Source organism: Convolutriloba macropyga, chromosome 11 (genome assembly GCF_964194025.1).
Source record: "Convolutriloba macropyga chromosome 11, txConMacr16.3, whole genome shotgun sequence".
NCBI lineage: Eukaryota > Metazoa > Xenacoelomorpha > Acoela > Convolutidae > Convolutriloba > Convolutriloba macropyga.
This window is the reverse complement of record NC_134478.1, coordinates 44,766,310-44,791,725: the sequence shown is the minus strand read 5'-3', so window position 1 is coordinate 44,791,725 and position 25,416 is coordinate 44,766,310. Positions and strand designations below refer to the sequence as shown.

Here is a 25,416-nt window from a genome sequence, read left to right as displayed (position 1 = left end):
CACTTACTACGGTAAATTAGCTATTGACCTGTTTCAATGTGAAAAGTTACTGCTTCCAAATACAAAAGTAAGATTGAAATTGATTCGTGCAAGACCTAATTTTTACATGATTTCCTACAATCCTCACGTTTCCCTTAAGGTTCTTGACTGTTCCTTATTTACACGACGCGTGGTTGTTAACGAAGTGTATCACCAGACTATCAAATACCAATTAACTCATCAACCTGCTTGTTACAACTTTATGGAAACCATTGCACGTACATTTATTATTCCCTCAGTACAGAACCAGTTTATTCAGGAAAATGTTTTTAACAATGCTCCAATCAGAAGAGTAGCTATTGCGATGAACACCAATTCGGCATTCACAGGACATTTTCAAGAAAATCCTTTCCATTATCAGAAATTTGGTTTGCGAGAACTTAGAATTGTTCGCGGAGGTAGAGCTATTGTATCGCTTGATACAATTAATGACTGTAGAGCATACGTAACAACAATGAAAGCAATGAATTTTAACGAGGAAATTCCTGCGTTACCGAATCATCAGTTTCAGAACCACTACATACTTGTATTCGATCTCACTTCACTTCAAGATGCTGGCGAAAATGTTCATTATCCTGAACTCAGTGGTGAAAGTATTCGATTGGAAATGTTTTTTGATCGTTCACTAAGAAACGTAACAGAAATCATTGTTCTGGGAGAAAGGATGTCCACTGTCAAAATTGATCAGTTTGGGACTGTTGCTAAAAATGTCTAATAATTTTTCATCATTTTTTCATTTTTATGTACTTTGTTGGAACATTTGTGGGCTTAACCTCTCTATCTAGTTGTTGTTCTCTACATCAATTGTTAATTAACTAATGGATGTGGATGTGAACTGGGGTAGACTAACTTCAAATATATATATTTATATTCCTTTGCTAATTTTCCTTGGACTTTTTATAATTATTGTTTTGTTTCATCCCAGCACCCAGAACGAAACGGTTGACAAAATCACAAAATCCAAAGATTGTTGCTTCTCTCAACAGAACGAAAGTTTTCAACTTGATTGCTCTGTCAGGAATCCTTGTACAAACGGAGCTTGTGAGATAAAGAAAAGAAAACTTATTTGTCATGGATAACACCTCACTTCGTGACATTATTGAACGTATTACAGAGCTTAAATTCCGGTATATTGGATCCTTTCCAGCAGATTTTGTCCCAAATTTGCCCAAATTTACTTTTGCAATCATCAACACTTCTCCAAGCAGTGAAGCTGGTGAACATTGGATAATGATTGGTCGCCTCAATAGAAACTATTACTATGCGGATTCTCTAGCACGATCAATCACACATTACAAATTTTTGAATAAAAAGTATCAGAAAATGATACAGAGTCCACTCCAGAAAATGGAAAACTTGTGTGGGTTCTACACTATTTATGCTGCTTTTCATCTGTTTAAAATTTTACAAACAAACTTGAACAATGTTCATGATGTGCATGTACTAAATTTTTTTAGTAATTATATGTAAATTTGATTACTGGGGTATACACAAAGCTGGTGCCCAATAAAGTCGACATTAGTTTTTAACATTTGTACCTTTTACTCAGTTAGCTACGCAAGTTTTTCCTTTTTGTCGACTTTATTAACCCACTCGGCTAAGTGTACCTTGATGTTCATTGAAATTTATACAATTTATTGTAAATGATTGAGTAATTTTGTATTTTGATGCTCATAATTTGTACTGTGTCTGTCATTTTATACTATTTTAATTCATTTTTTTTTCTTTTATTTAACATCTTTTTTCAAATAATGTACAAAAAATAATGCATATATGCATGTAATTAGCAAGATGGCGCAGTGGGAGCGCGCTGGGCCCATAACCCAGAGGACGGTAGATCAAAACTACCTCTTGCTATCTTGACTTTTTCCAATTAATGAGCGCACAAAAGACATTTGTTACACAATTGATTCAAACAATTAGGGGAACAATCTTTGCAATTGACCTAAAATTTGTAAACAAAAATTCAACATGTCACATAATTACCCCTCAGATAACTAGGGTAATTGAAAACCCACGCCAATTAATTTCACATTTTAATATGACCTGAAATTTGTAAACAAAAATTCAACATGTCACATAATTGCCCCTCACATAATTACAGCAATTAATTACCCACGCCAATTCTATTGTTCTCACGTAATCACTTAATAACTACACAAACATTGATATTTTCCCCTCAAAATTTCAGCCAATCAGGAGCGTCTGCGAACCTACCCCCCACATTTGCACCGACTATACTACTAGCATATGTACATGCACAAATACATACACAAAACCTATACCCTATCTTAATACATGGCGGCACCTAATCAATACATGTCCGCGGCTATAACTAATCTCAATACATGTCGGCGGCTATTACTAATCTTAATACATGTCGGCGGCTATTACTAATCTTAATACATGTCGGCGGCTATAACTAATCTTAATACATGTCGGCGGCTATAACTAATCTTAATACATGTCGGCGGCTATAACTAATCTTAATACATGGCGGCTATACCCAATCTTAATACATGGAGATTCTATTCCTAATCTTAATACATGCAACCTATCTTAATACATGCAACCTATCTTAATACATTAACACCGCTATACCTAATCTTAATAATTCATTCCCTATCTTAATACATTAGGGAGGTCCCAAATCCCGAAAAATACGCTATACCCTATCTTAATACATGGAGGTCCTCACCCCCCCCCCCCCGGGGACTATCACTCACTCTATTACTACTCTTTTTGCTGTGACATTCTCCTTTGCATTCCTATTCGTTGAGCTGAGCAGACAAAATATTACCTGGCAATTTAATCAACTTTCGTAGCAAAAACAATTGCATAATTCATCCATGAAGTAAACTATTAGCGCCTAATAAATACTACGAAAATCTGAAACTGCGACTGAAATCTGCCGTGGGATTGAAATTCTTCTTCACGTCTTAGTTGCCAACAAATACGGGAAAAAATAGATTTTCTAATCCCAGAGCAAAGTTCCACCACTGTTTCGGATTTTCGTATTATTAATTCGGCGCTAAGGTGTTACTCCATCGATAAATTATGCAACTGTTTTATCGCAACAAAAGTTGACTCGAGAAATTTATTCACCAACAAACAATTAAAATGCAAAATAAGAACAAAAAATGCAAGTTAATGCTTTTGCCACAAATGCCTCAACTTTATCAATAAATGAGAACACAAAGGAAAACGTCGCAACAAAAAAGGGAAGATCGGGTATTGTATAATTTCTGCTGATAGCTTTCTACATTGAAAATGAACTTGCCTAAGTGAAAACTACTTCAGAAAGTAAAAGAGCAGCCAAATTTTAGCACCGCCTGTCTTGTCATCACTCGATAAAGCATAGCCAACTAACGTCGGGCGATTTGCTCTCAAACAATTGGCGATCGATTGGCTTCATCAGTACCTAGCTACAATTTAGGGAGGCTTAAGGAGGAGAGGGGGATCGAGTGCGCTGAGTTATGGGTGGAACGATGTACAGTGGAAGAGGATAGGTTGGAGAGTGGGTGGGGGTGGGGTTGGAAGTGGGTGGGACAGAACAGTTTCGGTTAATCGAAAACTTAGAGACTAGTAAGGAGCAATGCTCTAAAAGAGCTGCTCATCCACTTAAAAGCCTCGCTGCTTTACTTGTTCACCTCCTTCTTTGAGGGCGAAAAAGCAAAAGGGTCGGACAAAAAATCGGTCAAGCGAAAAATGCATCAACAGACGACAGGACTAATATAATTGTTGTCAAATTTGTTTGAGAACAAGTAAAAACCTCCTCAAGTGAAAAAACAATGCGCGCAACACTAAGAAGGCCAATTTATTCACATGTCAATCATAGGAACAAAGAACACTTATGTTGGCTATTACACTTTTCACACTTAAACTTTTTATTTATCATAACTTCAAAATTAAAGCTTACAAGTACCAAATAATTCATCGTAGAGTACAGCAATTTACTATATGACTCGTTCTGTTTTATCAAAAAGAAAATCAAATTGACTTATTCTGCTCAAAAAACAGTGCTCGAATTACGTGAAAGAGGTACACTATTTTAGCCGAACGCTTAGAAGAGCTTAGCCAAAACAGAACCAATTTGGTGAGATCCATTTGAAGCATAAATTCTGATACATAGCACACTAATCTAACGGTAGAAAACTTTCATGAAAACTTTCAAAAAAACATTCAAGAAAACTTTCAAAAACGGAAGTTTTTCATGATGTGGCTCAAACTGTGACAACATTAAGCTGTATAAAATATGAAAGAAAATCTGCTTTTGAAAGGAGCGTACACGAAAAAATCATTAAAAAGTTGACAATACAAAAACGGGGTAACTCATGAAAAAATGGCACGAAACTGAAATCAGTTGTCCCACGATAAAAAAAAAATTATTAAAAAGCAAAATTCTTTTTTCGAAAGAAACGTGTGAAAAAAAGAAATGCATATGAGCCATATACTTTTTCGTTCTCCTTGCACAAAAATAAACTTCAAAAATTGATAAATAAGTAAACATAAGGTAACAGAAACAAGGCTCGCAGAATCTAATTTTTGAAAGAAAAAACTTGGATCTGAAAAATTGACATGCTAAATGAGATAGTCTCTGCCTACTTTATTATGTCTACTCTCATAAAAAAAAAGTAAGGACCTTAGACACCATCGAAATTCGTATCTTAACATCCTAAGTATAAACATTATTGTTGACCAAAAAATCAACAATGTGTCGAAACCTAAGCCATGAAATGCTAAAACTGCAGGAACATCAACAAATGAAGATCACTCACGTATACAAAAACATAGCTGGCAGATTGCCAGAAAATAGCCGCAATAGCTTCGTAGATTTGCAGTCTAAACAAACAGTAAAAAAAGACAGACCAAAAAAATTCGTCTTTTCATTGAAAGCTGATATGTTATATTTGGATTAAAAATCTGTATAAGTTTTTGCTGCCTCTATTAGCTGCTCTCAAATAACCTTCATTTAGAAGAAGACACACACCCATTTCACCGTATCTTGAATTAAAGTAAATAAAAGTCAATTTCAAAGTGAGGAAGTCATTTTTGAGAGTGAGGAAAGTCACGTGTGACCAAAAAATTAATCATGCAAATGAACAAAAAACTCGCTCCACTAAGAGCAAAAAATGACGTCACGCACGCACTTCAGTTGAAATTGCATGAACGAACGAACAAAAAGAAGATTTGAAGTGTTTGTTACGTCATATGGTCGTAACAAAAATCGCGACGACAAAATCACGGCTATCGCTGTGGGGCTATTAATAAACTGAAAAGAAAAAAATCTGCTATTCTAGGAGATCATAATCATCTCTTTGCTGCTTCTTTTGTTTGTGAATAATTAACACGGGGTAAAATCAACAATCATAACCGACTAAACGTCGGAGGAATTGCTCTCGAACGACTAGTGGGAGCTCTAATCAATTGCAAACTGCTTCAGTCGGGGGGGGGGGGGGGAGAGACGAGGGAGAGCCTAAATGGGACTAAGAAGTTCAATAATGGGCTTCAAATAACCACATTAGAGGTTAAGATATACCACTATTAAGATTAAAGTAAAAAATGGCACCGTTTCGGCGCACTTTTCATTTGACTTTTAGTATTAAATTGCCACCAATTGAGTTCAGCTGCTTGAAATTGTGATTGAGAATTTTAGATCACGCAAAATGCAAAAAGTCAAGGGCGTAAAAGTCAATCAAAAAGTCAAAACCGTCAAGCGAAAATTTTGCTTAAAAAAGACACACATGTTTACAATAATTGCTATGAACTTCGTTCAGGAGCAATTTAAAAAAAAATACGAAATGCAAAAGTAAAAATTTTAATATCAAAAAAACGTGAAGTCAGAGAAGTTTCCATTTTGACTTTCAAAGGCAGACGCAATCAACCGGGGTAAATAACAAGGAAAATAGTTAATCAGATAAATTTAGTTCCGATATTAGGAAAATTCAAGTTAAAGTAAGAAAATGAAATGTTTAGAGAATCAATGGACAAAAAGATGGTTGAATGAATGATTGAGTTTAATCCATTTTCTTAAGAAAAATAAATTCAATACGAAAAACCATATCAGCCTTAAACCCCTGATATAAAGCGACAGAAGCAATGGAAACCAAAGCCAAAGCATTTAAAATGAAAGATGAGTAGAAATAGAACAAACCTCTGCATTTTCACAGCAGCAAAAATTTAATTACTATACGAACATATCAACTTTCAACAACGCATGTCAACCAGAACAGAACTTGATTCAAAATTAACGCACGCGAGAAAACAACTCCCTGAGCAAAAAAATGTCTACACCTATTTCATACTTCTCGAGAGACAATTGAGCGAAACAAAAACCCTTTCCCCTTTGTCCCCCTCAATTGTTTTCAGATTTACCAAACAAATTCTTAAAATCAAACATAAATACTCAAAATTTAGTAAACTCTTTTGAAAATGAAAGTCGTACACGTCAGAGAAACAAAATTTAAATTTCCTTTGATCGAGGCATCGTTAGCCACCAATGAGATTTGTCATAAAGGAGGCTAAGAGATAAAAGTTCGCAAAACCTTTAAAATTCGATTCCTGGAAAATGAAGGTCAAAGTCGTAAAAAAAATTAGCTTCGAACTGAAACAATTAAATCGATAAAGACCATTAATAATAGCAACCTATGAGACCTGTTCCTAATGAGCTGAAATGATAAGAGCACAAAAAACTACAACAAACACTGAAAAATCAGAATATCATAATATGTTGAGAACAAAGTGTCCAAGTCTTGAAAAGCACTAGCCATAAACTCAAATACCACCTATATACTTTCATCTATGCCTCATTAGCAATCAATGATAATGTCAATGATACTGTCAATCATTGATACCGTGTGAAAAGACAAAAGATATAAAAAAGAGCCGAAATCGAATTTTCAATAGCATATGACAACTAAACGTGCCAAAGTTAAGAAAAGCATTAGCTGCCCCTCAATGAGTTTAATCAATTTCAAATAGCCGCCATTATCAAACATATGTACCATATTAAAAGCGCTAAAGGCAGAAACACTGAAAACAGCAATCAAATTGCCGCACGTGAAGGAAAATTTGATTTCAAAAACCTAAAATTTGTTGAAATACCAATTCTGGCTTTAAACCTACTGGCATACTGTAGATTGTGCACAGATAATTTTTCTATTCTTTTAAATGTTGACCGAGATTACCAATATGCAAATGCACGCGCTTAAACGATCAGTCATTTCAACAAGTCTGAGTTTTCGTCACATTTAACACTAACACAATCTTTTGCTCAGGAGTGTTACAACTTATGTTTTGATTTGCAATCAACGTTCTATCATAAAAAAATTTGTGCTCTCAACAAAATTCTCAACACAAAACGGAGAAAGCCCTTAGAAGCTCCATTCTACTATTTACTACTGCATTGCTTAAATAAACTTAATACAGTTCGGACAGAAAGACTTTTTTGACATGAACAAGCAAGTCCTGTTAAACAGTGTGCAGAAGTTTATTACAAAAGAAGCGCTTAATTTATCAAAAAGTTTAAATGGTAAAATTTGCTCCCTAAAAAATTCTACAAAATACGATATGTTCTGAAGGCTCAGTAAAAACTAATCTGTCAACAAAAATTTAGTTCAGTTTTTGAAAGCAAGACTGAAATACGGTCTACTCACTTTGTCTGCAGCAATGAGATCAAATTATCTGATGTCCAGTTCAACCTTGATGGAACTCAAAACTATATTTTTTACTTGCCCCAAGTAGCTCGATTCCTGCATTCGATTACATACCGCCGACTACATTAAGTAAAGCGGCTCGTATATTAGCACTACTCACCCATCTTGTTATTACATATGTTATTAATTCGCAAACGGGCCTGAGAATTGGAAAAGTGCATGTTAACCCGACTCAAAAAGGACCCCGAGCGTAGCTTGAAAATTATCGGCCCATTTCAATACTCCCGGGGTTATCTTTAACTTTAGAGAAAATTCTATTTCTGTTTATATATCCGAAGATCAGAGATCGGCTGAATCCTAGACAACATTGATTTCTTGCACAGCATTCAACAGATACGCAATTTTTCATATTTCTGCATGAGTTATATTTGAATAATGACAAAGAAGCGGAGCAAGTTGTTCAATAAAATTTCAGCAAAAATTTTGAATCTGTGGACCACTCAAATTGCTTTCAAAAATTCTTCACTTTGGTTTTCAAAGATATTGTGAACCTTACAAATTCTTATTGATCATCTAGACAATGTGTTAAATTAAATGGTTTTTCTCATATAGCTTACCAGTTACAAGCGGTGTTCCTCGGAGAAGTGTGTCATGATCGACGTACCCGAAGTATCAAAAGTTTTCTGTTACGCTGACGACACGAAAATGCTCTGCCAAGGCAACTTTTGCTTTAATAGTGCTCCAAAAGATCTATGCTCGTTAAAGTGTGGGGATTATTGTAACTATTTGTCTTTTAATTCAGTTAAAATCGGATATTTACATATTAGTAGAACGTCATTTGATAATATACTTCTTGGTGATGAAGAGACACCTTCGCTTAATAATATTACGGATCTGGGAATTGAGCAATCCAAAACATTAAAGTGGAGTCTTAATGAAATAACTACAAGCTCGACGACCGTTCAATAACATGAAGCACAGTGCTCCGTTCAACCTCCCATCGGGAGTTAATTACAATTTATTCAAGGCATGTGTTTGTCGGTTCTATCAAATGGATACCCGGCTTGGTTTCCTGAAAGTTCTGATCTACGAGGATTAGAACAGCTCAATGTCCATAGCCTGCAATAGTGCTTTGGTCACAATGACTACTCATTCCTCCAAAAATTATCAAAAACTCTGCCAATATGCTATCAACTAATGGATCGTGATATACGGGTTTTTACGGCAATATCGATCAATGAGAATTGCATATCTTTTGCAAGATTTTTCAAGTTGGACTCAAAGTTCTTAAACCTACTAATTATTGATCGTGAACGTATGGCACTCTCACGAGCTACAAAAAGATGCGCAGAAAAATCTTTTCTTCTGTTGAACTTATTATAATTGACGCCGCGGATTTACTTCATGTCAATTTTATCAAGGATATTTGCAAATCCAAAACGCAACTCAGAATCTACTAATGGAAATAAGAAAATAAAAATTTGATTATGACTTATCTTGCACGTGGTGCGTAGGTGTAGATATAGTTTTTGTATAGCATAATTTTCTGTTCAATTGTTGCTTATATTTCTCAAGCTATATCTTTATGCTCCGATTTTATCAAGAAAAGTTTATTCTCTCAGATAATTTAAGTCAAGCCACCGTTTTCTCACTCAACGCTAATATTAGGTTGAAAAAATTTCACGCAGCAAAATTACTCGCATTTTCACTCTGTTTTGGCGTGACCACAATCAATAATTCAATTTTACTTCAAAAATCAGGAAAATGTGAGAACGTATAACAAAAACAAAGCGCCCCAAGACAATCCAAATTCTTTGAATAATTAAAAGACACTATAAAAGTCAGCTTAGAACATAAGGGCTGCTATTAAACATAACTGACTAACAACAAATTGCTCTCAAACGAAAGGCCAGGGGTTCCCTTTTGTAGTCGCTAAATTAAGCTTAAAGAACCTCGGGGCTAGTGGCTCGGGGGTAACCGAAACAATGCGAATTTCCCTCTACGCCTACAGAGTTTGAGGGGGGTAACGGAATGGGGTTGGATGCGTAGAAATCTCCAAGAATTGCCCTTCACATCATTACTTTATGTCTCCTCAGCAGCTTCGTTGAATAGCATACTTATAAACTATTAGAGCTCTAAGAGAGCTGCTCGGCAACTTAATGCCCTCGGACTTTACTAGTTTCTCCAAACGAGCCATCACGAAAATTCGGGGGGGGGGTGTCTAATCAAAAATCTGTAGAAAATTCAGACTTTGTTTGAGAGCAATTAATAAACATAAAATTGTTAAAATAGTTAAATTCTATTTCACAAAAGCACTCGCCTTTTCACCCCACCTCATGTTTCGGCACGATGAAGATCTTCACTCAAAAGGAACTTATTATCGTAACCAAGCAACTGAATTCGACACTTTCCCTAATTTTGCCCAAAATCTTTCTCAGAAAAGAAATAGATAATAACAAGATTATAATTGACCTATGTGTTATTGTGAGATTATCACGACTACATCTGTAATAGTAGATTAGGGCGGAAATCAGTCTTCAGTGGTTATCAATTCAGGTCCAGTTCCGACAATTAGGCCACCACTCCAATCATTTCACGGCTAAGCGAGTCAAGTCTGGTCTTAGTGGAATTTTCGGTTAGTGTCGAACCGCTTGAAGTGAGGATACGATTCCGTGAAATACACTAGAAAAGTAGTCGCCCACAAACAGAACGTGAATCTCTGTCGGTTCATGATTCTTCCGTATGTCTTTCGGCCAACCTCGTAGAATACGTCGGAAGCCGTTCGTCTGACGTAATTGTGCATAACCCATTGAGGAAGTTCGCCCATTTTCACATCCCACAGCCGCTTTGATACGATTTGCCTCAAAGCCATTTTGAAACCTAATGCAAATCTGATCTGGAAAAGTGACTTTGGATCAATTTATGATTAGCAGCACACGGTAAAAGGCATTATGCTCCACAACTTTGTCTGAGTGGCCAACAAGACAAATATACCTCATTATTTAAATCAAACTTTTCTGAGGACATTACTCTCGTAGACGTATCTGACATCTTCAAACATAACCGACTGACGTCGGGCAAATTGCTCTCAAACGACCGGCGAGCGCTTGGCTTTGGTAGTAACCAGCTGGTGCTTAGGGATGCTAGCATTAGGTGGTCCCAATAGCTAGGTGAAAGAGGGTGGACGGGGTAGGAGTCGGGGTAACCGGGGGGTAAACCGGAGATTAAGAACCGCCCTCATACCATGAATTTATGTCTCCTCAAAACAGTTTCAGTCAATCGCATACTAGGAGACTAGTAAGGCGTTCGGCACAACTCAGCCACTTAATGCCTTCCGGGCTTTACCTGTTTATCAAGTTTCTGAGGACAAAAAGTCAAAAGCCTCAGACAAAAATATCGGTCAAGCAAAAAATCGCACTAAAAGAGATCGCATGACTCAAATAATTGGTTCAAATTTCAAACTAAATACCTGAAAAGGATTTTAGGTCGAAAAAGGGAGCACAACTGTTTTTCCAGAACAAAATAAAGTTTAAAAAGAACGTTCTGGTTCATTTAAAATAAATTCAGGCTAAAATCTAAACAGCTGGCAACAAAAATCAGTACATAAAATCAGCACTTCGGATCATGGGGAAACTACACTCGATGTTTCAGACATTCGTCATTTTTCACATGGCACCTGTCACAGTGCTTTAGGTTGTTGAATCCAGGCCACAATGCTGTGCTAGAAGTCATCATCATCGAATAAGTCGCCAAAATCTAAACACAATCAGCACACTCCTTAAATTGCGAAATTCTGTTTCTAATTTAGTCTAAATTAAATGAGATTGGATGACCTGATATCAAATGATTGTTAGTGAATATAACAAAGCTCATATTTTGAGTTTGAAATGTATACATCCAAACTGAACATAATGGACGAAGAATTAGAAAGCGGAACCGGCAAATTGCCCCTGGAAACAAAGTCAAACTTGTTTCAGAAATGGGGGATCTAACGTCTAAAACAGCAAAAATAGGAAATTTCAGCGGAAGATCTTAAAATGCGGAAAATGTTGATTCTTTTGACTACGAAGTCGGTAGATAAAAATTCTATACCATAGTAAAAGTACAACACAGTACAGTGAAGTAAATGTAGACAACAAATACCTAACTCAAAGGCGACAAATTCTTCCCCTGTATGCTCCTAGATGCATACTTTAAGTGCTTAGGTGCATTGAGCTGTAGTTGTTGTTGTAACTGGAACACGGCTCGATATCACTGTTTTTCAATGTCAATACAAGAGAAGATTTTTTAAACTTATTCTAAGTTTTTATACTAAGAGAAACAAATCCAAAACAGGTAAAAATCCAAGAACAGTTTTCAGAAGGTCGAATCAGACGATAGGTAAAAAATGCAAACACAATTTTTGTAGGGTATAGAGAATCAGTTGCTTTAATTGCAATTTCTCCGCGAAGTTGGTTCTGATTATTATTATAAAGCGTATTCCAGGAGGATCTACAAATTTATTCTTTGAAAAATTGTTTTCACAGCTTTTCGTTTTTTTTTTCGATTCAAGGTTATCAATCCGGTTATTATGGGTGATTTCAACATTTCTAGGAATAAACTTTCTCTAGCCGTTCGACAAATCTTATATCTGTTGTGACCGAATTGAATCTCTCTAACTCGATTCAGGTTCCTACCAAAAAGAGTGGCCAAGTATTAGACAAGGTTGCTTCAGATTTAAAACAAACTTGATGTTCGTGCAGTAAACAACTCCTCAAATCCGTGTGACGATGAAGCTCCTCAGCAAGATAGAAAATTATTCGTTTCCTCTATGACAAAATTCTAACGACTCTTTGAAATTTTTACCGTGACTCAGAAAAATACCAAAAAAACCCATCTACTGAAAATCAGGTGAGATTGAAATCTCCGTTAGATGAAAATCGCAACATATTGGAAATTAAACGTTTTGCTTACCTTATCAGTCGCCTCAATATCAAAAGTTCAAAAATTCGTTTTAAGACTTTTGACCGAATTGTTTGACAAAAAGTTCAATTATCCATGAAGTATTTACGAAATTGCAACTAGTATTCAAGTGCTTTCATGTACTTGGTAGCCTTTTTTTGTACGTGTATGTTATACAGAAGAAAAAATTTGACAACTTTAACCAAATCTACCTCACCGAATGCTTTTATTCCTGCTTTCATGTTCAAATTTCTAATAGAGAATCAGCCAAGCCTCCCCATCTCACAAACTGCATTGTTTGAACTGGAAGTCCTGACGACTTGAACAAGGGAATTACAACACCGCTTTTCAAAAAGATCCAATTTCAATTGAGAACTTCTCCGAAACTTGCTTGAAAATTATCTTTCCAGCAATTCTGTTCGGCCGACTCATCAGCTTAACAAGAGGGGCATTCCCCAGAACCTATCTCGGTTTTTGCATTAAAGATCTCCGAAATTTCAACAGAAAAAAAAGTTGTTTCAATATCAAACCCGTGCTTTTGATCTTTTGGATTGCAACATTCTAAGCGATATTAAACAAATTCAGTACGGATTGAATGATATTGTTTTGATCTTTTTTAAGAAGCTACTTAAATGCACCAAAACTACAATGTACAACAACTTCGTTAACAAAAGGACCAGCGTTAAAGTCCTGAAGAGCCTTGTGTACAGAAAATATTTGCAATTGAAAAACGAATTTTTTTTTAAAAAAAATGCAATTTTGAGGAAAAGAGGAATTTTGTCGGCTATTTCGTTTGATCTGTTCGTTTCGTTTTACCTTTTTTAGACTATTGTAGCACCGTGTACATTGGATGTCCCCAAAAATTAATGAGAAAACTTAACACATCCAGAACAATGTTGTAAGATTTCTTTTTGGAGCAAGTCGTGTTGTATCACCAAGCAAGCTACAAGTCGATAAACGAATTCATTTCAAATTATTGTCATTTGATTCCTTTAAGTGGATTTTAACAAATCCAATTAAACAAACGGCGGATTTTAACATTCCAATTGATATTAAACAAATTCAATACGGATTGGATGATATTCTTTTGATCTTTTCCAGAAGCTACTTGAATGGAAAAAAAATTACAAGCGAAAAGAGAAAATTGTTTTCAACAACTTCGGTAACCAAAGGACCAGTGTTATTTCTATTGTACCTAACCCAAAGTCCTGAAGAGCATTAGTAAAAGGAAAACATTTTCAATTGAAAAACGGAGTTTTTAAAAATGGCGAATATGAGCATAAGAATTTAGGGAGCTATTTCGTTTTATCCGCTTTACGCTATAGAATCAGCAAAAAGTTAAAGAAAAAACTGAAACACATCTGAAACAGTTTTCTTTTTGGTGCAAGTCGTGTTGTATCAGCAAGCAAGCTGCTATGACCTCATTGGTTACCAGCCGATAAGCGAATTCATTTCACATTATCGAGTTTAACGTAGGCCGACACTTTCTCAGTTTCAGTCTATCATCCAATCTATCAAGTCGATATTTTTCAAAAGAACGCTCAATGTCATTGGAAAGGCGATCTTTGTTTCGTTTACCAATATGCCAGAAATAGGCGATCGAAAATGGAAAGTTTACCGGATTATTGACGAGCTGGATTAGCGTATGAAAAATTCAGGAAAGCTGAAACCTCAAATTTTGCCAGTCATATTGAAGTGCATCAGCACAATTTTTGGTGAATTGTCCCTTCTTAGCAGTTTTACTCAACGAATATAGCCGGCAGATTGCCAGAAAATAGCCGCGATAGACGCTTGTGGCCTTCCATGGAATTGAAACAACTAAAGAAATAAGATAGACAGATTAACCACTAGTCCTTTCATAGACCACTAGACTTTTTGAGTTAGATTCGGACTGTCATTGTTACGCGGCACATTCGCCGTAAGGAAAAACCCTTTAGAGCTTTTTCAAAAATTAATATCCAAAATCAAACACTCAAGTCTCTAATACTCAAGAATTAGGCCATATACGGTTGGCAAACTAGATGCACACGATTGATCTTAAACTAGTAAATGTCTAACTTTCATTAAGTGCGTTCAGAAGTCATTTTTTGAGCGAGGTAAGTCACGCAATTGCACTTAAAGCAGAACAAATGACGTAACGTACAAAAAATTCAAGTGCAAAGCAGTAGAAGTCACTAAAAGTCAATGCCAAGAAGTCAGGTCGTAAGGACCATCAATGGAGACGACGAATTAAAAAACATAGCAGGACAAGTCCGGACGTACAACTTAAAGAATTTTCATTGACTAAACAAAAACGAGACCTAGAGCGGACTATGAGTGAATTGGGAAAACCATTTGCAAAAAAAATCAGATCAAAAAAATTTAAAAAAAAACAGAATATCAATATCAAAATGCCGCATGCAAACAAATAACCACTAGCGAGAATTGTAAATTTGGTTCAAACAAAAAACTAGGCCTATAATGAACTATGAATGGATTGAGAAAACCATTCAGAAAAGAAATCCGATACAAAAAATCGAAAAAACAGTAAAAATAACCTGTTCATCCCGTTTTGAAAGCTCAAAGTCATGAAAACAGGTGTGAAAACATCTTATAAAAATAAAAGATAGAGCACCAATACAATCCAATTCCTGGATTATAAAAAAACATAGCAGGACAAGTCCTGACGTACAATTCAAAGAATTTTCATTGACTAAACAGAAAACTAGACCTAGAATGAACTATGAATGGATTCGGAAAACCATTTAGTAAAAAATCCGATCCAAAAATCGAAAAAACAGTAAAAATCAAAGTGAAATTGCCGCATGTGAACAAAAAACCACTAGCGAGAAAGCTAATTTTTGTTCAACCACCGTTTTCTCACTCTACTTTAAAATTAGCGCAAAAAAATTTCACGCCGCAAAACCACGCGCTTTTTCGCTCCATTTCCTGTTTCGGCGTGACCAAAATAACTACTCCAATTTGACTTCAAAAATCATAAAAACGTGTGAACAGATCTTTAAAAAAAGACAGCGCCACAATACAACTCAAATTCTTTGAATTGTAAAAAACACGATTTCCCCAATAATATCCGCTAGCGCTTCGCGGTTATTAATAACGAGTATAATTTTGCAAGTGATAATTTTGCGTACAGTTTAATCAAATTGCGTCCAATTAGTTAATTCTTACTTAACTGTGGACTGGTACCTTAATTGTGTACTTAAATTGTAAGATAAATCTTGACACCCAGTATCTCAAATAGATTAAATAAAACAGTTTTCTGCAAAGTTCATCTTTCTCCTTTGGGAGATTTTTCACCAAAAGTTGTTCAAGATTTAAAATCCCGGCTTTTTCTTTTACCTTTTTCTCTTAATTTTACTCTTCAAAATTTCTTTTAAACCCATTTCTTTCTTAGCTTTAGCTTATTAAGTTGATCTTTTAAAGTTGCTCTCTCCTTCACTGTAGAGCCCTTAGAATTCTTATTAAGTTAAAGCGACTTCCAAATCATGCAAATTATCAATCCAGTCACGAAGTCAGCTATTTCAAACAAAGAATCTCTGAACAACACCTATCTTCAGTGTGCAAAATAAAATTCTGAACGAATTTCCGCAAGAAGCACGAAATCAAATAACAATCAGCAAAACATTTGCACACATAAGAGACAAAAGACTCCATTCGCTGACTGTTGTTTCGCCACCAACTGTCATAAGGCAATACCATTCCATTAGATCCAGAGGCCTTAAATCACTAGGCAAAACCGTTTTTCCTATGAGCAAACCTTTCCTCAAGAGAGAAAGATCATTCTATCCTAGAGGATACAAAATTAAATTCGGTAATCTCCCTTATGTTCGCTCAGACACTGAAGCCCTGAAACTAATAGATCTTCCAGAGGGAATAGAACCTAGCCCCGCATTTATTCGGATAAAAGACAACATAGGAGTCGATCTCATCCTCAATGGTTATGCAACACTGGGTGTTATAGTGAAAAACGCAAATCAAGACGAAAGACTAAAAACTTGATCATATGAAAATCGGATCGCAGAGTTCTAAGAATGGAACAGCTCAGAGATCAAACCCCATGCTCCCTCACTATATAACTGCAGTTACTGTGAAGAAAGCAAGCTTCAATATCGCGGACACCATAATGATTGGTGCTATTTATGGCAAAACAAGCTACAGAGAATCAAGAATGTTCAAAACATAAGCAAAGAAACAAAGAATAATCGTGCTGAAAAGCTGAAACTAACAAAGCTTGATAAAGTTCCCGAAAATGAAACAATCAGTGACACTTCCACTTGCAACTTGACCATAGATGAAGAGGAAGTTTTTATAGAAGAAATTTGTAGTGGCACAACAGAAGAGGTGTGAGAGTGAACAACGCAAATGAAGACGAAAGACTAAAAACTTGATCAAATGAAAATTGGATCGCACAGTTCTAAGAATGGAACAGCTTAGAGATCAAACTCCATGCTCCCTCACTACATAACTGCAGTTACTGTGAAGAAAGCAAGCTTCAATATCGCGGACACCATATAGATTGGTGCTATTTATGGAAAAACGAGCTACAGAGAATCAAGAATGTGCAAAACATTAGCAAAGAAACAAAGAACAATAGTGCTGAAAAGCTGAAACTAGCAAAGCTTGATAAAGTTCCCGAAAATGAAACAATCAGTGACACTTCCACTTGCAACTTGACCATAGATGAAGAGGAAGTTTTTATAGAAGAAATTATTAGTTGCACAACAGAAAATGCAACAGTCATCGAACAAGAAACAGAAAACGCTAACAAAACCTCAACCACCATACAAAAAGCTGAATATAATGAAACCTTCTATCTCAAAACAGACAAGCTTCAACCATTAGAGCTTCATAAAACCGCTGTTCTCAAACAGTACAGACCAGGCGTCAAAAGGCCACTTAGCGAAACAAAAACAAAACGCGCAAATTGCAAAACACCTCTTAAACTATCAGTGGATTAAGAAGAAAAATCAGTTCGAACAAAACAAACATGATTGAGCACAAAATTGTCTGTTTGAACTTATGTGGCCTTAAGAGCCCGAAAAAACCTTTCGCAATAATTGATAAATGCTACCAATTAGCCAGCGGGACTTTATTCAATTGTGTATCCAAGAATCCAAAAATCCTAGCTATCTCGTTCACACGAAGCAGTTCTTGAGCAGTACAAATTACGCTATCATCTAGTGCCTGCAATAAATTGCAGTGGAGGTTTGGTTACAGTTTGAGTGAAGAACTTAAAACTGAAGATCAAATAATGCAATCGAGAGATCATACTGGAATTAATTTTATGAAACTCAATCTAACGGTATTCAATGTGTATCTGAATACAAGCTACGATTCTGAAAAATTGAAGTCTCTCGAAACTCAACACTGAACGATCCATTGTTTTAACAGGGGATTTAAATGCTTTCAGTCATGATCTGAGAAACACGTCATCTGCTCTTAGAACCGAAGACCATAGAGTAAAGCGATTTGTTAAGCTCCAAACGGTTACAGAGAAAGCTCTCCTCTTTGATACAGCCTTAGAACTAGACGTACTTGATTTTACGTTACGCACTATGATAAGAGAACATCGTCTTTTTCACGAATAGACTACTTTTTTACAAACCAAACTCATAACACCGAAATGAATGTACATCGGAGTAATTTCTCAGACCATATCTTGTTAGAGCTAAGTAACAAAAGCGAAGAAAAAGAACGAGGCCAAAGCTTTTGGAAAATAAATGATGTTATTTTATTACCAAACAAAGAGTACATCAAAACAGAAACAAGCATTTGGAACAAAATGGTTCGACACATGAAAGTTATGAAGAGTTGAAGTGCCACATACGTGATGTCTGTCAAGCCTTAGCTATTAATAGATCGAAAATCTTAAGCTCGCAAATGAATAACATCCTGGCCGAAAAAAATACAGAACAAATTCAAAATCATGATTCCAATGAAATAATTTTAAAACGACAATGATACAGTCTCGACAGTTGGCAATAAAGTATGGCAACAACAAACAAGAAGTTCAGTTCAACCACTTCAGGAAACTGACCAAATCATGCGAAATTGGAAACGCGAAAGAATTGAAAACCTGGGCAAAGCAAAAAACAAAGCAAAAAACAACGCGAAAATTACTTCACTGAAGGTTGGTGCAAGTGTGACAACAAATCAGGATGAAATCATCTAAATTTTCGAAAACCATTTTACACAGCTTTACAAAAACAAGAAAAAAGCTTCCTTTGATTTATTACTTGATCAATTGAATGAAAACAAAAACGAAGCAGCCAAAGATGTAAATGAAATCACCATAGATGAAGTATTGAAAGCAATTAACAAACTCAATACAGAGTTCACCGGGATCGGATGGAATAACCTCAATTTTTTACAAAAGTTTTAAACGAGAAATGGCTTTATTGCTACATAGAATTTTCAATATTGTTCGAATGGAAAAAGTTCCAGAAAGTCAACAAATTGCAATCTTAAAGATTCTGCCTATAACTAATAATCCGAGAACCGTTGATGAATTTAGACCTATAAGCTTGCTCAACACTGACCTCAAAATTTTATCACACATTATATCTGCCAGAATCATAATAGATCTTGAAGGTACAGCAAGTCAACATCAGCATGCATTTATGAGCAAAAGACAAATCCATAAGCAACTAAATAACAGCAAATGCGTTGTGAATCTGGATTTTTCAAAAGCTATTGAAAAATAGACAGAGATTATATCTTCACACTTCTCGACAAAATTGGTGTTAACCAGTACACAAAATCTGCCATCAAAACAGTTTATAATGAAACGAAAGCAGTTACTGAGATCAATGGCTACCTTTCCAAAACAATGGTACTACAACGAGGAGTTAGGCAAGGTTGTCCCCTTCAGCTTTACTTTTCATACTTGCTGTTGAACCTTTGCTCTGCTGTATAGACAACTCATCGCATATTAAAGGATTCACCGGCTCAAAAATAGTGGCTTATGCAGATATTTCTTGCTCAATCCGTACTCATCGATTGAAGTACTATTTGATACCATCAAAGATTTTTGCGCGCGTACTCAACTGGAAATCAATGTCAAAAAGAGAGATCTTGTCAACGAGAGAAATAGCTTTCTATAAAACTGTACGTGTAACAAAAATCCTGGTCATTAAATTGTTTACTGATAAATCAATAACAAATTTACTTGATCTCATCGAAACAAATTGCCATATATACACGCTTCATTTCTCGATCGAAAACTTTGAAAGCCAAGAAACAAATCACTGAAACTTTTATTCTTCCAAAGTTACTGTATTATTCAAGACAAACAGCAAATATTTTGACTCATCAACAATCTACTAAAAACTGGTGACAAAATGGAAATTAGAAGTGAAGTTCATTACCAATCGGTTGCTATGGGCGGTATCTCCCTTCTACATATCACAACAAAAATTATCTCAGCAAAACTCATAGACGAAATTAACTCATCAGACCAGAACGAAATTTCCTTTTCAAAGGACTTAAATATTTTTGTTAAAATCTTTAAAGCTCAAAATCTCTTTAAAAGCTCAAACTGAGAACAGTATACTTCTGTTTAAAAACAAAATCGAAACATCCCTGAGACTTAACAACACCTTGAGACCAAGTGAGATTTACTGGTATATAAATGCTCAAGTTTTTCCAATAAGTTTTATCGAGAACCACTTGAACAAATCCCTCATGAAGTACAATTGTTCAACGAAAGAATTAACTCGCTTTTTCAAAAAAGATCTAGAAGTTTTGAAACCTTTTACCACAAAAACAAAATCCTTTATATCGCCTTGCCTTCAATTGTTTTGTTGACAAACAAATTAGATGAATAAAAATTTTTCAGAGTCACCAATTTGCAGCTATTGCGAAAAAGAGTTTCAAACATAGGAACATTTAGTTCTCAAATGCGAACAATTATCTGGAGCGAGAATTACCCTGAAGGTGAATAGTTGGCGCGACGTCTTTGTAAATATGAAAGTTGAAACTCTTAGATTTACGGCAAGTTCTAAATGGATCCTGGCAATAAGCCCCTGAACAAACAAAAACTATTGGAAATTTGTACTTAATTTGTAACAATGAAACCTGCTGAATTGTTCTAACTTCTTTATAAAAACAAACTATAACGCTTCATCAATGAAACCTGCTGAATTATTTTAACTTCTTTTTGAATACCAACTGTAAATAATAGCATCTGAATTTATTATTTAAATGCTAGGTTCATCGAAACAGGACAAACCCACATGCATACAATTAAACATGTGCAAGAATTTTGAGCTAACCATATGAGTTAAAATCTTTGATTTGCAAAAATCGTAGGACAAAGATAACTGTGCTAAGCTCTGTTAGATTTCTAGGCAGGAGAAACTGAAGTGAACTTTGGTTTGGGATTTTGGAAGCTCGCAAAGCTCTTAACAAAACCAAATAAATTGCAATAAAACACTAAATTAGGCATATTTTTTGAGAAAGTTAAGATTAGAGGACATCAATACAAAAAAGCGAGTGCACCAAGAACACACAGCTCTACCAAATTTGGTAATTCTTTTGTTCTCAGCAACATGCTTCTCTGCACTAAAAATGGTTAAAATTCATTTGCTCTATAAATTCGCGAAATACAGAATAATCTTAACCAATGCAGTACTTTGTTGGATTTACTCTTAAATGCCATATGCTTCAAATAAAACGGGCCGCAGCCCAACTTCGACTAGGCAACACAAAATGGATACAAGACGCACTAGAAACCAACCATTTTTAAAATCCTGATGAAGAACTTTCTCTGGGGTTGTCTCGCTCATTTGCAATGCCGCATGAGTGTCGGTGGCACTTCTGAAGTGGACATCAGTTCCACAATCGAACTCAAACTTGGAATCAGCTGTCAAGTCGTCCGAAGACACTCCCAATGTCATTCCGACTCCATTGTTCTGACTCTGTTGCTGTTGGGACGAGGAAGAGGTCGAGGGTTTAACCATTGCGAACTGAATGAAGTCATCCAATATTTAGAGCTTGTACGAAAGAAACACACATTGGAATAAGATTGATCTTAAAATTGATCAGTCTCAACATTCTCAAATCGACCGCAAAAAAAACAGTCAAAATAAAAGTCAACCTAATCAAACAAAATTTTCTTTGTTAAACGCATTCTGAGGGACGCATTCATCAGGTGAAGACGAAATAAGTAATATATTGGTTAAGACTGCAGGATCAGTGATTACCAAATACCTTACATCATTGATAAATGTATCTTTTTACGAAGGATTGTTCCCCTCTGAGCTCAAAAAAGCTAAAGTTTTTCCGCTTTTTAAAAGCGGATCACGTGTAGAAGAGAATAATTATAGGCCAATTTCTCTTTTGAATGTCTTGAGCAAAACATATGAGCGCTCGATGTTCACGAGAGCATACGAATATATGGAAGGTTTTAATCTCTTTTATTTTAAACAGTTTGGTTTCCGTAAAAAACATTCAACTATTGATGCCCTAGCGGAACTCACAGAAAGGATAAGATCAAGTAAATCTGAGACAGTTAGTTTTTTTCTTGATCTGAAAAAGGCTTTCGATACACTAGATCATGAAATTTTACTCCACAAGTTGGAACAGTACGGTATACGTCATAATTGCTGGAAATGGTTTCAGAACTACCTATGTGGTAGATCACAAAGAGTAACCTTATCTGGAGTATCATCCAATTGGTTAAGTATTACTTGTGGTGTTCCTCAGGGTTCCATTCTTGGACCTTTGTTGTTCCTCATTTATATCAATGATTTACCTAAGGCCTGTAATCATGTTAGTGTGTATCTGTTTGCTGACGATACAAATTTATGTGGTTTAGACTGCTCCAGATCAGATATTCAAACAGACCTTGACAATGTAGCAAAATGGTTAAATGCAAATAGACTTCAGCTGAATTTAAGTAAAACGTTTCAAATAAGTACAAAAGCAAGTGCTTCCAGTCTCAGGTTTAATATTGCATCTAGTCTTATAAATATCGACCATGAATGTAAGTATCTAGGATTGATAATTGATTCAAAGCTCTCCTACCACGCTCATATCAGTTCCGTAACTGAACGTCTTGGACGTCAATGCGGTGTAATATCCAAATTAAGACACTTTGTTCCGCGTTACCAATTGATTGTATACTATAGAAATGTGGTATGCCCAATTATCCAATATGGTGTTCTTGTTTACGGGTGTTGTAGCTTCTCATCCCTTTCTCCGATTTATCAATTGCAAAAGAAAATAATCAAAGTAATATACTTCAGAAAACGTCATGATGATAGTGAAGACTTGTTCACGGCTAATAAGATATTAACTGTGTTCGAATTGCATATCTATGAATTACTAAAATTCGTTTTGAAGTCATTAAATCATATGCATTCCGAGAATTATCTTAATACTATTTTTCAGTTCGAAAGTTGCATTCATTCAACTAGGAGCGCTGATTTTATGCTGCTGAAAGTTCCATTATGCAAAACTAAAATAAAACGAAACTCGATTTGTCACCGAGCTTCCAAATTGTTTAATATGTTGAAAATACAATTGCTCATACCTGACTATGTAGGAAATGCAACCATTAAGCAAGTCTCTGATATCTATCATAACTTGAAGGACTCATACATACAAGGAAATTATGATCTCGTTCGAAATGTGTTTTTTGGATAATTTGTTACATCCCTGCAACTCCTGGTAATTCTTTGAAAATAATTGAAAAGTATACGCAAAAATTTGTGCGGTGCCTTCGTAGAAGGCACCGCGATTCGATTTCTGCTGTCAGAAATCACTTTTTTCAATTTTTAAAGACAGTTTTTGTCACTTTTTCCTCCTTCATAGGATCATTTGACAAAAAACGACAATTTTTACTTTACAACGTTGCTCTCTGCTGTAAACAAGTTTCAATTCGATGTAGTTTAAGTACTTATCTCCGGGCTCTGGTGGAGCAAGAAGTTCGAGCAGTTAAAATGTTGCTAAAAAAAAAAAAAGAGAAATCATTTACAAAATGGCAAGAATAATAAATTTAAAAAAAAATGAGTTTATCCACTCTGACGTTTATATTACAGGGCACGCTGGAAAGTAGGTCTAAGGACCTCGTTGCGCGTCCTTTCCCAGCCTAAAATATTCTAGTATAAATGTTAATTTGATTGTTGGATATATTAAATGCATTTATTTTTCGATGTTTGATTGTGATTTATGTCGTGATTTGATTATCCTTCTTTGTACATTTGATTGATAGGCCGGGATAAATTAACTCTCTCTCTCTCTCTCTCTCTCTCTCTCTCTCTCTCTCTCTCTCTCTCTCTCTCTGAGATCTCGGAATTCCTCCAAAAATAACAGTGTATTTATGATAATGAATTATTTTATGCACTCCCAGTTACAAAGCACATGTCATGATGGCTGAAATAATACCGACACAAACGGAAAAGCTCTGGGAATTTTCAAATGGGAAGATTATCAAGATGTAGTAAGTTTCACAGAGACCTTTCTGAAATTTCAATATATTTTTCTGAACTTAGGGAATCATGTGTAAAGAATAGTAAGGTGCTAAATTTTAAGGCAGCTCAACTTAGTCAATTAGTTTGTTATAAATAAGTCATAGAATTCAAACACTAAGCTAAAAGAAAATTTTCATTTTTGCTTAGCCGATAGAGGCATACGAAACAACATCCAAAAAAAACTTAGAATCAAAGTTGAAATTTCCGAAAGTTGAAATGTTTAGTTCTCAAGGAATTATACGGATAAACACCCCTATTGATTTCTCCTGAGAAACAGAATTTGTTGTGAGAAGCCGAATTGAACATCGCAAGGTACAGGCGTTCCACAAATAGTTCGGGTTCAGATAGTCAAGATTTTCAATAATAATTAGAGTAAAAAAGTTTTAACGTAACAATTCCCAATCTTTTTTGTACTCTTCAAAGATTACTACTCTTAGAGGACGGCAAAGTCATTAGAGTATCATTAGAACTAAAAAATGTTTGTTAGAGTACTGATGGAAATTGTATATAGGTGTTTAAGTAAGAACAAAAATCAAAGTCCCAGGGCTACTAATATGAGCAACCAAATACTTCGAGATCACAGGGTAAAAAATTATCAGGCGCTAATATGAGGAGACACTCAATTATTACTCGCGTATTATTTATTCTTAAGTTATTTAGTAGAAATGCACGTGCTCTATAAAACCTTGAATCTAGTGAGTATGCTCAGAGACCCAGGGTACGATTTCGTCGGTCACTAAAACTTCGAGGCTCAGATCTCAGTTCCTCTTCAAACTGCTGTACATTTTGATGAGGAACTTTCTTTCACTAATTTACAAAATTGTACTCATTTCACTTCAATTTCAAATGAAACTCCACAAGATTAAAAATGTATCGGCTCTTGGGGCAAACGGCAGCTGAACTTAGTCAATTAATTTTCCTTAATTTATGGAAACGTACGTGTAAAAATCAAGCACATTATAAGTTAAAGCATAACTTAGTTGCCCACGGGACTTGGTGCCCTGCAAAGAGGACACTAACGCCCGGATGATCGGCAAAAGGCACGAGGTGGACGAAGATTTGTTCGAACGTAGAAAGTCAAAGGTTACAAAATTTGACATTTATTCTAGACATTTCTTAGAGTCAAAAGTGAGCTTCTACTAGTTTGAGAGAGCGTCAAAGTAGGGCAACTAAGTAGGGAAATCAAAACCAGGCCTAAGAGGACAATCAAATTGGCAACAAACTTACACAAAAGCTCGCTAAAAACATTTATTTTGACTTACTAATGACTTAGTTGGGCTGCCTCAAAGTTTTATCGCTTGACTCTT

At 35.5% G+C, this 25,416-nt stretch overlaps 1 non-coding gene across 1 annotated transcript; it reads left to right on the top strand.

Annotated features, from left to right (window-relative positions):
• Positions 1-1,824: 1,824 nt before the first annotated feature.
• On the top strand, positions 1,825-1,896 carry Trnam-cau (transfer RNA methionine (anticodon CAU)). The gene has a single exon. It is a non-coding gene; the product is annotated as a tRNA-Met (tRNA).
• Positions 1,897-25,416: the final 23,520 nt, after the last annotated feature.